Source organism: Schistocerca cancellata, chromosome 1 (assembly GCF_023864275.1).
Source record: "Schistocerca cancellata isolate TAMUIC-IGC-003103 chromosome 1, iqSchCanc2.1, whole genome shotgun sequence".
Classification (NCBI taxonomy): Eukaryota; Metazoa; Arthropoda; class Insecta; order Orthoptera; family Acrididae; genus Schistocerca; species Schistocerca cancellata.
In genome coordinates, this window is record NC_064626.1 from 572,556,676 (window position 1) to 572,571,724 (window position 15,049).

General features: G+C 44.6%; 1 non-coding gene across 1 annotated transcript; it reads right to left on the reverse strand.

Moving 5' to 3' along the window:
* Positions 1 to 12,418: 12,418 nt before the first annotated feature.
* On the reverse strand, positions 12,419 to 12,493 carry Trnas-cga (transfer RNA serine (anticodon CGA)). The gene has a single exon. It is a non-coding gene; the product is annotated as a tRNA-Ser (tRNA).
* Between the last annotated feature and the right edge of the window lie 2,556 nt (positions 12,494 to 15,049).

Consider the following 15,049-nt stretch of genomic DNA (forward strand, 5'->3'; position numbering starts at 1 on the left):
TAGCGGCGACTGTAATGGAGGGCGTTCCAAGCAGAGAGCTGTCACTGAATTTCTTTTACTGGAAAACAAGATCATCACAGATATTCATAGGTGTTTGCACAATGTCTACGGGGGCTTAGCAGTTGCAATGCTGGGACGTGCGGACACTCTCATTCGAGCCGATCGAGAAACCACAATCAAACACCTCGCTCCACAGCTGGACATCTCTGTTGGTAGCGTTAACACAATCTTCCTCCAGCTGGGATCTCAAACGTGTGTGCCCTATGGGTTCCTCGCTGCTTAACAGAACACCATAAAAAGCAACGAAGGATCATCCGTGCCAACTACTCCTTCTCTGTGACAACGCAACGCCTCTGTGTCTACACACCCGAGAAGAGCTGGCGAAATTTCCATGGACTGTTCTTCCTCATCCACTCTACAGCCCGGATCTCGCACATTCCGACATCCATCTGTTTGGCCCAGCGAAAGACGCAACTCGGCATGAAGCAGAACGTAGAAGACGGAGAGGTATTGCTGCAGCAAAACGTTGGCTTCGACGTCGATCAGTCGAGTGGTACCGTCCCCGCATACAGACCCTCCCAGTAAGGTGGCTTAAGGCCGTCACATCGAACGTAGGTTATGTGAAAAATAGGGTTTTGTATCGTGTTGTAGCATGGTGTAGAGTTGTGTATTGGGATCCTGAATACAACAATCCTAGTCTCAGGAAACAAGGTCCCGGGAGTAGAAAACATTCCATGAGAACTACTGACAGCCTAGGGAAAGCCAGCCTTGACAAAACTCTACCATCTGGTGAGCAAGATATATGAGACAGGCGAAATACCCTCAGACTTCAAGAAGACTATAATAATTCCAAACCCAAAGAAAGTAGGTGTTGACAGGTGTGAAAATTACCAAACTATCAGTTCAATACGTCACGGCTGCAAAATACTAACGCGAATTCTTTACAGACGAATCGAAAAACTGGGAGAAGCTGACCTCGGGGAAGATCAGTTTGGGTCCGTAGAAATGCTGGAACACGTGAGGCAATACTGACCGTACGACTTATCTTAGAAGATTGATTAAGGAAAGGCAAACGTACGTTTCTAGCATTTGTAGACTTAGAGAAAGCTTTTGACAATGTTGACTGGAACACTCTCAAATTCTGAAGGTGGCAGGGGTCAAATATAGGGAGAGAAAGGCTATTTACAATTTGTACAGAAACCAGATGGCAGTTATGAGAGTCGAGAGACGTGAAAGGGAAGCAGTGGTTGGGAAGGGAGTGAGACAGGGTTGTAGCCTCTCGCCGATGTTATTCAATCTGTATATTGAGCATGCAGTAAAGGAAACAAAAGAAAAATTCGGAGTAGGTATTAAAATCCATGGAGAAGAAATAAAAACCTTGAGGTTCGCCGATGACATTGTAATTCTGTCAGAGACAGCAAAGGACTTGGAAGAGCAGTTAAACGGAATGGATGGTGTCTTGAACGGAGGATATAAGATGAACATCAACAAAAGCAAAACGAGGATAATGGAATGTAGTCGAATTAAGTCGGGTGATGCTGAGGGTATTAGATTAGGAAATGAGACACTTAAAGTAGTAAAGGAGTTTTGCTATTTGGAGAGCAAAGTAGCTAATGACGGTCGAAGTAGAGGGGATATAAAATGTAGACTGGCAATGGCAAGGAAAGTGTTTCTGAGGAAGAGAAATTTGTGAATATCGAGTATAAATTTAAGTGTCAGGGAGTCGTTTCTGAAAGTATTTGTACGGAGTGTAGCCATATATGGAAGTGAAACATGGACGATAAATAGTTTGGACAAGAAGAGAAGAGAAGCTTTCGAAATGTGGTGCTACAGGAGAATGCTGAAGATTATATGGGTAGATCACATAACTAAAGAGGAGGTGTTGAATAGAAGTGGGGAGAAGAGAAATTTGTGGAACAACTTGACTATAAGAAGGGATCGGTTGGTAGGACATGTTCTGATGCATCAAGGTATCACCCGTTTAGTATTGGAGGGCAGCGTGGAGGGTAAAAATTGCAGATTCAGAAGGATGTGGGTTACAGTAGGTACTCGGAGATGAGGAAGTTTGCACAGAATAGAGTAGCATGGAGAGGTGCATCAAACCAGTCTCTGGACTGAATACCACAACAACAACAGAACTCTCAGGAAAAAAATGTGTTGCATTACTTATTGAACAGCCCTCGTAACATTTACAACCAGTACGAACAACATTGTACGCGAATTAACACGAGTTTCAAAATGGCTACTTATTGGTATGGCGCTCAATACTGTTACGTAGCTAGCAAGGAGACCACCTGGCGATCAGATAATTGCAATTTATTTCTATTTATAGTACGTGAAGTTCAGAACTGAGATACCAATCAGTCTAAGCATATCGATGAAACTTCCTAAAGTTCTCGAGGACACCGACTTTGAAATTTTTCGAGCAACTTCAATCCACTAAAAATAAGGCGGCGTTTCCTCACGAAGGGCATTAGCATACATTTGATAAATTTTAGATTCAAACGATGTAGATATTTTTGGTTACCCCATCACCAGCTTTCAACACTACCAAGTGAGCCACGCTGCCAGTCGTGAAAATCCCTTAATTTTAGAGAATTAAAGTCCATCGGAAAACTACAAAGTTGCTTTTCTTAAAAAATTTTGATTTCAGTCAAACTTCTTTGGATGACTGATGTTTGTGTTGTGACAAGAAGAAACAACAAGCGTGAAGCCGCAACTGTGGGTTGTTTGAGGGCTCTGGGAGATGTTTCATTTTTAACTACAGGTGAAATATTAGTCCACTTTATTACTTGAGTGAATAAAAATATTTTCTTAGCTTGAGATAGTTATTTGCCACAGGAGAGGGTAAAATATCTATCACTTGAGGCACACAATCACAAACTGTTGTCCTGGAGTACAATGTTCGACATTAACACAAGTACACGTTACACTGAGACTTCCACTGACACTGTTCTACGAGATGAGGTTAACTGCTGAAGCAGAGGTCACAAACTGCGGCAGAGCTCCTGCACGCACGACACTACACTGAGGTGACAAAAGTCATGGAGTAACGATATGCACATATACAGATGGCAGTAGTATTGCATCCACAAGGTATAAAAGGGCAGTGCATTAGCGGAACTGACATTTGTGATCAGGTGATTGATTCATGTGAAAACGTTTCCGACATGATAATGGCCGCACGACGGAAGTTAGCAGACTTTTAACGCAGAATGGTAGTTGGAGCTACGCACAAGGGACATTCCATTTCGGAAATCTTAGGGAATCAGGCATAACCTCTTCCCATGGACAACGCAGTGGCTGACGGCCCCCACTTGATAACCGAGAGAAACGCGTTTGCGTAGAGTTGCCAGTGCCTAACAGGCAAGAAACAATGGGTGAAATAACCGCAGAAATCAATGTGGGATGTGCGATGAATGTATCCGTTAGAGAGTCCGACGACATTTAGCGTTAATGGGCTATAGTAACAACCGACGATGGTAGCAACCGACGCGATTGCCTCTGCTAAGAGAGCACGACGTCACCTGAAGCGGCTTTCCAGGACTCGTGAAAATACTGATTCGACCGTAGACGACTGGAAAACCGTGGCCTGTTCGGATGAGTCACGATTTCAGTTGGTAAGAGCTGATGGCAGTGTTCGAGTGTGGCGCAGACCCCATGAAGCCATGGACACAGGTTGTCAGCAAGGCACAGTGAAAGCTGGTTGTAGCTCTATAATGGTGTGGCCAGGGTTTACATGGAATAGGCTGGGTCCTCTGGTCCAACTGGTTGGAACATTTACTGAATATGGTTATGTTAAGCTACTGGGATACTATCTGTAGCCAAACAACGATGGAACGTTTGTGGATGACAATGTGCCGTGTCACCAGGCCACAATCGTTTGCGATTGACTTGAACATTCTGGACAATTTGAGAGAATGATTTGGCGACCCAGATCTCCCAACATCAATCCTTTGAAACATTTATGGGACATAATCTAGAGGTCAGTTTGTCCACAAAATCGTTGGCCGCAACACTTTCGCAGTTGTGGACGGTATCGGCAGCATGGCTCGATATTTCTGCAGGAGACTTCCAACGACTTGTTGAGCCCTTGCCATGTCGAGTTGCCGCATTACATTGGGCAAAAAGTGGTCCAACGCGGTATTTGGAGGTATCCTATGACTTTTGTCACCTCACTGTGTATCGATCTCACAATAAGGACGCTGCTATTCTGAGAGGGAGGCATGGGCGTGGGCTACAGGCACCTCCCACACACCGTTGCGAATTGCAGCGAGACGTCGCCAACGTATCTGGTATCAATTCGTATGGCGACTCGTGTGGCACCGCAGTCTCTAAACGGATCCACAATTTCAGCTCTGAACTTCACGTACCGTAACTAGAAAAACTGCCAAAAATCCGATTGCCAGGTGGTCTCGTTGTATGTTTGACAATGTGCTTTAAAATTCTGGAGCGGCACGTAGTCAGCTGTTTCCATGAATCAGAGAGAGGCTAAGTTAAGGTATGCAGTCTGCAGGTATTTCCAACCTCTGGCAGAGACAGCGTTCGCTATTACCCGAGGCCCAAGAAAACGAAAGGTTGTGCCGCACATGTCGCCACAAATGGTTCAAATGGTTCAAATGACTCTGAGCACTATGGGACTTAACATCTGAGGTCAGCAGTCCCCTAGAACTTAGAACTACTTAAACCTAGCTAACTTGAGGACATCACACACATCCATGCCCGAGGCAGGATTCGAACCTCCGACCGTAGCCGCCGCGCGGTTCCGGACTGAAGCGCCTAGAACCGCTCGGCCACAGCGGCCGGCTATGTTACCGCACGTGTCACTGCAGGTCTTATGAGTACCACCAGCCCATTCCGGCGGTGAGCAAGAAACTATTTGAGACAAGTTTAATAACCCTTGACTTCACGTTTAAATGCATGGAAACTCTTGACAGCTCACTACAAAGTGAAGACCTGCAGTGGCTAAATTTTTGATTACACATTGATTTCCCGTAGGCGAGCTGAACGTTCGCGGGAGGTGGTGGACAAGCCGCCTAGTGTGACGTCACAAGTTGGTTGCGGGGCTCATATTTCTCGTGGGCCCCTCTCTTACCAAGACGGCGTCCACAGCAGTGGCGCCCTGCTGCCCCTCCCCTTGCTGGTGTCCCTGCTGCAGCAGCAGCTCCGCCCTGCCCATGTGACACACGGCGGCGGCCACGTCGCTGCCGCACAGGTCCCGACCCAGCGCCTGCAGCAGGGCGCAGCGCTCGTCCACGTCCGGCAGCCAGTCGCACAGGCGCACCGCTATCTCCGCCACCACCACCGGGCTCGCCCTGCAACCGCCGCCACCATCCGACACGTCTTGTTTCCAACCACTCGCATCTACTGTAGTAAGCGAGTAACCCGGAGCACGGCCACCCAGATCCAGTTGCTGGTAGCCTATCTAATCGGTTCCAGGGGCAACAAAAATCCTATTTTCAACATTTCAAATACATGACCTGATCAAAGGTATCCACATACCTGTTGTTGTTGTTGTGGTCTTCAGTCCTGAGACTGGTTTCATGCAGCTCTCAATGCTACTCTATCCTGTGCAATATTTTTCATCTGCCAGTTCCTACTGCAACCTACATCCTTCTCAATCTGTTTAGTGTATTCATCTCTTGGTCTCCCTCTACAATTTTTACCCTCCACGCTGTCCTCCAATACTAAATTGGTGATCCCTTGATGCCTCAGAATATGCCCTACCAACCGATCCCTTCTCTTAGTCAAGTTGTGCCACAAATTTCTCTTCTCTCCAATTCTATTCAATACGTCCTCATTAGTTATGTGATCTACCCATCTCATCTTCAGCATTTTTCTGTAGCACCAGATTTCGAAAGCTTCTATTCTCTTTTTGTCTGAGCTATTAATCGTCCACGTTTCACTTCCATACATGGCTACACTCCATACAAATACTTTCAGAAACGACTTCCTGACACTTAAATCTATACTCGATGTTAACAAATTTCTCTTCTTCAGAAACGCTTTCCTTGCCATTGCCAGTCTACATTTTATATCCTCTCTACTTCGACCATCATCAGTTATTTTGCTCCCCAAATAGCAAAACTCATTTACTACTTTAAGTCTCTCATTTGCTAATCTAATTCCCGCAGCATCACCCGATTTAATTCGACTATATTCCATTATCCTCGTTTTGCTTCTGTTGATGTTCATCTTATTTCCTCCTTTCACGAGACTGTCCATCCCGTTCAGCTGCTCTTCCAGGTCCTTTGCTGTCTCTGACAGAATTACAATGTCAACATACCTGTTAGTGAACATTAATATGGGTCGTAAGGTACACATCAACCACGCCTGGAGAAAAACTAGCCTTCCAGCCGATCCCAAGCCCGGATAGAGTCGGAGGGGTAATCGTTGGGCTAACCATCCAACATTGTAAAACACTGCCGGGTTCCTATACAATAACACCCAGCCTCGAATTGGAATGGATCTAACGGAAAACGACCCAAGCTTATGAATAAAGGACTACAAATAGGGACATGGAACGTAAAAACACTGTACGCTGCAGGACAGACAAAGATACTTGATGAAGAACTAACAAAACACAAGATGCATATCACAGCCCTACAGGAGATAAGATGGCGTGGACAAGGTATGCACAGTGAGAAAAACTACACGATCATATACAGTGGAAACAAGCATGGTCACCACAATTTGGGACAGGATTTGCGCTTCAGAATAAAATAATGGCCAATATGATGACACTAGAAAATTTCTATTAAAGAATATGCTACATCAGAATCAAAGACAAATATAGAAACATCTCATTAATAAAGTATCCATGCCTCAACTGAGGACAAGTAGGAAGACATAAAAGACGAATTCTATGACACCTTAGACCAGATGTACTTCAGATTACCACAGTATGACATCAAAAGTTTACTAGGAGACTTAAATGCCAAAATAGGACAAGAACAGCAATGGAAACCATATATAGCCATGTTCATCCTTCACACTGAATCAAATGATAATGGTATAAGGCTTCTCAACTTCGTCACATGTAGAAACATGAAAATAGCAAGTACATCTTTCGTCCATAAAGACATACATAAAGCAATATGGACCTCACCGGATGGATTAACTAGGAAGCAAATATACTATGTTTTGATAGAGAAAAAACGTAAAAAGGCAATAACAGATGTTAGTACAATGAGAGGGGCTGAGATAGGACCAGACCATTCTCTTATGGTAATAAAGATGAAACAATCATTACAAAAACCGCCAAGTGAGAACAACAGTGGTAAAAGAACCCAAAGAGTAGATTCGAGTAGGCTAAAAGAGGAGGATTCACCTGCCTCGAGATGACTGGGTGTTTGTGTTGTCCTCATCATTTCATCATCATCCAGGAAAGTGGCAAAATTGGACTGAGCAAAGGTTGGGAAATTGTACGGGCGCTGATAACCACGCAGTTGAGCGCCCCACAAACCAAAACATCATCATCATCATCATCATAAAAGAGGAGGAGGTGAATAAACAGTTTAAGATTAAGCTTAAAAATAGATTCGCTTAATTAGAGAATGACAACAATAGAAAAGATGAAGATATCAACACAAAATGGAAGAAGATGACAACAATTATGAGGGAGACAGCGCATGAACTATTGGGAGATAATAATAATAGCAATATAAAGCGCGAATCATGGTTCAATGAAAAATGTAGAAAAGCAGTACAGGACAAGAAGAAAGCCAGAAAGGCAATGATGAACAATAACAACCATGAAAACCAAACAACATACAGGAATTCCACGAGAGAAATGGAGAGTATAATAAGGCGAGAGAAAAGAGCATTCATACATAAACAGATAGAGAAGGCTGAGGAGGACTATAACTATAACAATAGTAAATAGTTTTACAGGACAATGAATAGCTATATAAAAGAATACAGCGCTAAGGCTGTGATAATGAACGACGAGAATGGAAAACTGATCACTACGAATGAAGGAAATTTAGAGAACTGGAGGAAATACTTCAAAAGAACTGCTGAACAACCTGGTAGATACAATGAAAACAGTGGCAGAAAACAATCAGAATGTACAACCATTAGTCGAAGAACCAACTCTGATGTAGGTGAAGGAGACAATAACAAGACTAAACAACGGGAAGGCCCCTGGCATAGATATGATATTAGCAGAGCTCATCAAAGAAGTGGGAGAGAAGCTACATGAATGATTAGCCAAACCGATAAAAGAGGTAGGGAGGAATGGAAAACTGCTGCTGTATGTCCTATATACAAGAAAGGAGACAAGATGCTGACACAGAACTACAGACGGATATCTCTCGTATGCACGTGCTATAAAGTAATATCAAGAATTATACTGAACAGGCGCAACCCATACATTGAGGAAATATTAGACACAGCACAAGCAGGATTCAGAAAAGGTAAATCAACAGTCGACCAAATATTCACATTAAGACAAATATTAGATAAGAACTGGGAGCACAATGATTAAACCTTTTGCCTGTTAATAGATTTCAACAAATCATATGACAGCATAGTAAGAGAGGAAATGTGGAGGATAATGGCAGAGTATGGGATACCTGACAAGTTGATAAAGCTAACTGAAATGGGTGTGGTGGAATCAAAGTGTAGAGTGAAAGTACAGAGGGAGTTCTCAGAAGCATTTGAAGTAAAAACAGGAGAGACACAGGGAGATATAATACCACCAACCCTGGTCAATTTGGCCCTCAACAACACCCTGAGGAGAGTAACATGTGAAAGTGCAGAGTCACCACAGGAAGAAAGATAAATGTCCTGGCTTTTGCGAATGATATTGTGCTGATAGGAAAAAACATGGAAGAACTGGAGAAAAGGGGGACTGTGCTAATGGAAGAAGCAAAGAAAGTAAGTCTAAGTATAAATGAAAGTAAAACAAAGTTCAAGATAGTAGGAAGAAACCTAACAATACAGAAGACAGACACATTCGCGTACCTCGGTGTCAATATCAACCAACAAAACATGATAGAACAGGAGATAGTAATAAGAATTCAAGCTGGGGAAGATGTCTAGGAGCTATGCACAACATCATAAGATCAAAGTTATTATCTAGGCAGGCAAAAATAAGAATATATCAGACCATCATCAAGCCAATAGTGTGCTATGCAAGTGAGTCATGGACCCTGACTAAGAAAACAGACAAAAACTCATAACTTTTGAAAATAAAGTACTGAGAAAAATATATGGACCAGTGAAAGAAAATAGAAGAGTGGAGAATAAGGAAAAACAGAGAACTCAGACGTTTATACACACTGCCTGACGTCGTAGCTAGTGTGACAATTAATATACTAAGATGGTATGGAGATGTGAGAAGGAAGGGGGGAACACGGTAATAAAGGCTGTAATGGATGGAGAAGATGAAGGAAAGAGACCACTGGGACTGCCGAGAATGAGATGGAGGGATAATACCATGGGAGACATGCGGATACTGGGTCTGGGAGATGAAGATGCAGATGACAGGAAAGTATGGAAGGCTGGACTGAGTGAGGCCAAGGACCGGCTGCGGTTTGTGTGGCCAGTATAAGTAAGTAAGTAAGTAAGGTACACATCGTGTGGTGGACGAGGGGGGCGATCTGTGTGGTTGGAAATGAATAATACACATTGTACGCCACGGTCGCAGTATATAAAATTATATTGATACAAGATGACCGGTTTCAACAGTATTTTGTTGCCATTATCTGATGTTATGAAGCTTGTTATAAAAATGCTGTGTAACATTAGAAGAAAGTCAAACCACAAAAATCTATGCACGTACGTGTTTTGATAAAAAAAAAACACAATTGATACAATGGACGTAGTTGATAACATCCTCTTACCATCCGTGCATATAGCTGTCGACCATAACTCTCCCAAACTTGTAACACAGCATTACGCAGGCTGAGTCAAGAAGGACACTACTAATGCAGTATCGAACATTTAAGTTTTCCATGATTTCCCTCAATCGCTTAAGACAAATACCGGGATGGTTCCTTCGAAAGGGCACGGCCGCTTTCCTTCTCCATCCTTCCACAATTCTAGCTTATGCTCGGTCTCCAATAACCTCACTGTCAACGCTATGTTAAACACTAATCTCCTCCTCCTTGTATACGAACATTACAAGTTTGTTTTTCTACTCATCCACATTAACCTGCATTTTTCTACATTTAGAGTTAGCTGCCATTCATTACACCAACTAGAAATTTTGTCCTAGCTATCTTCTACCTTCTTACAGTCACTCAACTTCAACACCTTCCCATATAGCACAGAATGATCAGCAAACAAACACAGTAGGTTTGGGAGAGTCGTGTTCGACGCCGATATAAATGGATGGGACAAGGATGTTATGAACTGTTTACATTTTTTCACCTGTGTATTTTTTATCACGAGATGTGTACGTCTGCAGTGCCTTTTGTGCCTCTACTTCAAGTAATGTAGCGTGGCATCTCTATCACAAATTCCCTTAGATCAGATGGTGGCAGTGTATGGGTATTCCGTTGGGTTCAGATTGGGATTCTGGGCACGCCGGTCAATTTCCGGAATGTTATTGTACAGAAACCATTGTTTCACTGACGCTGCTTTATAACAGGATGCATTGTGAAGATGATACTGGGAGCGTTCAAGAAAAAATACAACATATTCTTATTCTCGGCCAAATTTGGTCGAAAAAACGCAGAGTTTGTTGTGGTATTTCGCGAATCATTCTTACTTCAGTCCCTACAGTTTCATGAAGTTCCGATAGATGGAGGCGCTATACGTATCTTTCAAAATCTCATCTGTAACGGAGGTGCGTTCCAAGCAAAGAGCTGTCATTGAGTTTCTTTTGGCGGAAACCAGAGCATCGCAAATATTCATAAGTTATTGCAGAATGTCTACGGAGACCTGGCAGTGAACAAAAGCACGTTAAGTCGTTGGAGACGCGTCTGTCATCATCACAAGAAGGTGGTGCAAACCTGTGCTATCTCCCGCGTGGAGGCCAGCATTACACAGCTGTGACCCCTGCAATGCTGAAACGTGAGGCGATCGAGAGATCGCAATCGAGCACCTCGCTGCTCAACTGAATGTTTCTGTTGGTAGTGCTAACCCACTAGTAAGAAGGGAATGCCCATTGGATCACTCGCCGCCTAACACAAGACTGTAAATAGTAACGAAGGACCATCTGTGCGGAATGACTTGCTCGTTACAAGGCTAATGGTGAAATTTTTTTGACGACATCGTCACAGGCGATGAAACATGGATGCATCACTGCGAACCAGAAAGCAAACGGGAACCCATGAGTGGCGCCACTCCAGCTCTCCTCCGAATAAAAAGTGGCGAGCAGCTACATTAGCCGGTAAGGTCATGGCGATGGTCTTGATTTGATATCCTCGCTCATGCTGCAACGATCAGCAGTTGAACAAACGACTTTAGCGTATATCACCACAAAAATGCAAACGAACTTCTCTTTCTCCATGAAAACGCAAGGGCTCTTCCCACTCGAGAGTAGCTCACAAAACTTCATTGGACTGCTCTTCCTCGCCTACCCTACAGACCAGATCTCGCATGATCTGATTTTCACTTTTTGGCCCAATGAAGATTGCACTCCGCAGGAAGCAGAACGTGAACTATGGGGAGATTACTGAGGCAGCGAGACGTTGGCTCCGACGTCGACCAGGAGAGTGGTGCCATGCCGGCATACAGGCCCACCCAGTAAGGTGACGTACAGTCGCCGCACTGAACGAAGAAAATAGGGTTTTGTTACCAAAAGAGTGAGGAATAAAATGGCGTATTGGAATCCTGAATAGAACGAAGCTGCTTTCAGAAAGAAACGTCTTACATTAGTTGCTGAACTGTCTATGAACTTACTGTTTCTCTGCTGCACGCAATACCCAATGCTGTAAAATGTGTTCACATCCTTCCGCACTTTGCGATTTCATAAATGCAAAAAGCGGAATACATCCTACCCACTAACAATGCCATAGCATACCGTAACACTAGCAAAAATGTTCAAATCTGTTTGAATTCCTATGGGACCAAACTGCAGAGGTCATCGGTCCCTAGACTTACACACTACTTAAACTAACTTATATGCTAGTAACAACACACACACTCACACACACACACACACCCATGCCCGAGGGAGGACTCGAACCTCCGGCGGGAGAGGCCGCGCAATTAGTGGCATGGCGCCTCTAACCGCGCAGCCACTCCGTGTGGCGTAACACTCGCACCTCCAGTCTTCACGGTTTGCGCTACACATTATGAGCTGTAACGTTCCCGAGAATTCGCCAAATCTAAACGCTTCCATCGGATTCTCATTGCGTGATTCATTGCTCAAAATCACTCGTTTCACTTATGAGGGGCTCTCAGACCATAGTGTCCCACTATTTTTAACACTAGTCATTGAAACTTCCTGGCAGATTAAAACTGTGTGCCCGACCGAGATTCGAACTCGGGACCTTTGCCTTTCGCGGGCAAGTGCTCTACCAACTGAGCTACCGAAGCACGACTCACGCCCGGTACCCACAGCTTTACTTCTGCCAGTACCTCGTCTCCTACCTTCCAAACTTTACAGAAGCTCTCCTGCGAACCTTGCAGAACTAGCACTCCTGAAAGAAAGGATATTGCGGAGACGTGGCTTAGCCACAGCCTGGGGGATGTTTCCAGAATGAGATTTTCAGTCTGCAGCAGGTACTGGCAGAAGTAAAGCTGTGGGTACCGGGCGTGAGTCGTGCTTCGGTAGCTCAGTTGGTAGAGCACTTGCCCGCGAAAGGCAAAGGTCCCGAGTTCGAGTCTCGGTCGGGCACACAGTTTTAATCTGCCAGGAAGTTTCATATCAGCGCACACTCCGCTGCAGAGTGAAAATCTCATTCTGGAAACATCCCCCAGGCTGTGGCTAAGCCATGTCTCCGCAATATCCTTTCTTTCAGGAGTGCTAGTTCTGCAAGGTTCGCAGGAGAGCTTCCGTAAAGTTTGGAAGGTAGGAGACGAGGTACTGGCAGAAGTAAAGCTGTGGGTACCGGGCGTGAGTCGTGCTTCGGTAGCTCAGTTGGTAGAGCACTTGCCCGCGAAAGGCAAAGGTCCCGAGTTCGAGTCTCGGTCGGGCACACAGTTTTAATCTGCCAGGAAGTTTCATATCAGCGCACACTCCGCTGCAGAGTGAAAATCTCATTCTGGAAACACTAGTCATTGCCCTAGATGAACTGTCGATAACACCTACGTACTCAGGAATGATACCTTCTAGATCTGCATCTACATAGGTATTCCGCAAGCTACAGTACAGTGCGTGGCGGAGGATAACATGTACCACCATTTCCATTCCTGTTGCGCTCGCAAATATAGAGTGACAAATGACTGTCTGTAAAGTCTCCCTATGTGCCCTAATTTCTCGTGTCTTACCTTCATGATCCTTACGCGGAATATAAACTGGCGGCAGTAGAAAAGTTCTGCAGCCAGTTTCAAATGCCGGTTCTCTAAATTTCCTCAGAAGTATTCGCACAGTACCCAAGAATATGTCGCACTACCGTCCTACATGCGATCTCTTTTACAGATGAACCACATTTTTCCAATAAACCGAAGTCGAATATTCATCTTTCCTAATACAATCTTCGTATGCTCGTTGAAATGGTTCAAATGGCTCTGAGCACTATGGGACTTAACATCTGAGTTCATCAGTCCCCTAGACCTTAGAACTACTTAAACGTAACTAACCTAAGGACATCACACACATCCATGCCAGAGGCAGGATTCGGACCTCCGACCGTAGCAGTCGGGCGGTTCCCGACTGAAGCGCCTAGAACCGCTCGGCCACAACAGCCGGCCTACGCTCTTTCCATCTCATATCGCTTTGCAACATCACGCCCACATATTTAAACAACGGGGCGGTATCAGGCAGGACACTACTAAAGCAATATTCGAACATTACGGATTTGTTTTTCCCACTCATTCGTATTAAGTTACATTTTTTATACATTTAGTGCTAGCTGCCACTCATCTCAGAAACTACAAATTTTGTCTAAGTTACCTTGTTCCCCCTACAGTCACTCAACTTCGACATCTTCCCGTACGTTACATCTTCAGCAAACAACCGCGGTCTGCTGCGCACTCTGCCCTCAAGATCATTTATGTATACAGAAAACAATTTCGGTCCTTGCACAATTTCCTGGGGCAACCCTGCCGATATCCTTGTCTCTGATTAACACTCATCGTCGAGGACAACATACTGGGTCATATTACTTAAGACGTCTTCGAGCCACTCATATATCTGGCAACTTATTCTGCGTGATCGTACCTTCGTTAACAGTCTGCAGTGGACCATCGTTGATTTTACGTGAGTTTTTACAGCCGCCCTTGGCGATGCTCGAGGGTCACTGTATTCAGTACATGGGGTTTGCCTGGTCTTGATTTAGGTGCGGTTGTTCCATCGCGTTTCCACTTCACAATCACATCGTCCGTCGACCAGGGAACTTCAGAAGGCTGAAATGGCCCTGATCTATAAAATGTCCCAGTACCATGCATTGTAGGTGGCTTCCTGTTTCCACGTACCTTTCAAAGTACCTTACAAAAACCTCGTTTGACCAACACTTGAACATTGCCCTTCAATCTGGTATACATACGAGGAAGACTGACAGATGAAATAGAAAGAGTCAAAGAAGAGCGGCGCGTTCCGCAGTCATAAAATGCCAGATTGCAGCCGCCCACAACCAGTTTGCCGGCTTCTCACCAGACAAGCGGCTGCAGCAATGCGACTGGTCGGCAAGGCAATATGCTCTCGGAACTTGTCACCTTGAGTCAGAAGAAAGTTTTGCTGCCCATTACTTTCATTTAGCCTCTTCAGTTGACGACACATTGGGCGACTTGCGTGTCGATGAGGATGAAGCGATGATGAGAACAACACAACACCGAGTCCCAGAGCGGAGAAAATCTCCGACCCGGCCGGGAATCAAACCTGGTCCTGCTGCATAGCAATCAGTCACTCTGATAATTCAGCTAAGGAGGCGTGAATGCGTCTCAGATGCCCATCCAACTGCAGTGGCAGACGCTACAAGAGAGGCGGTGTGCA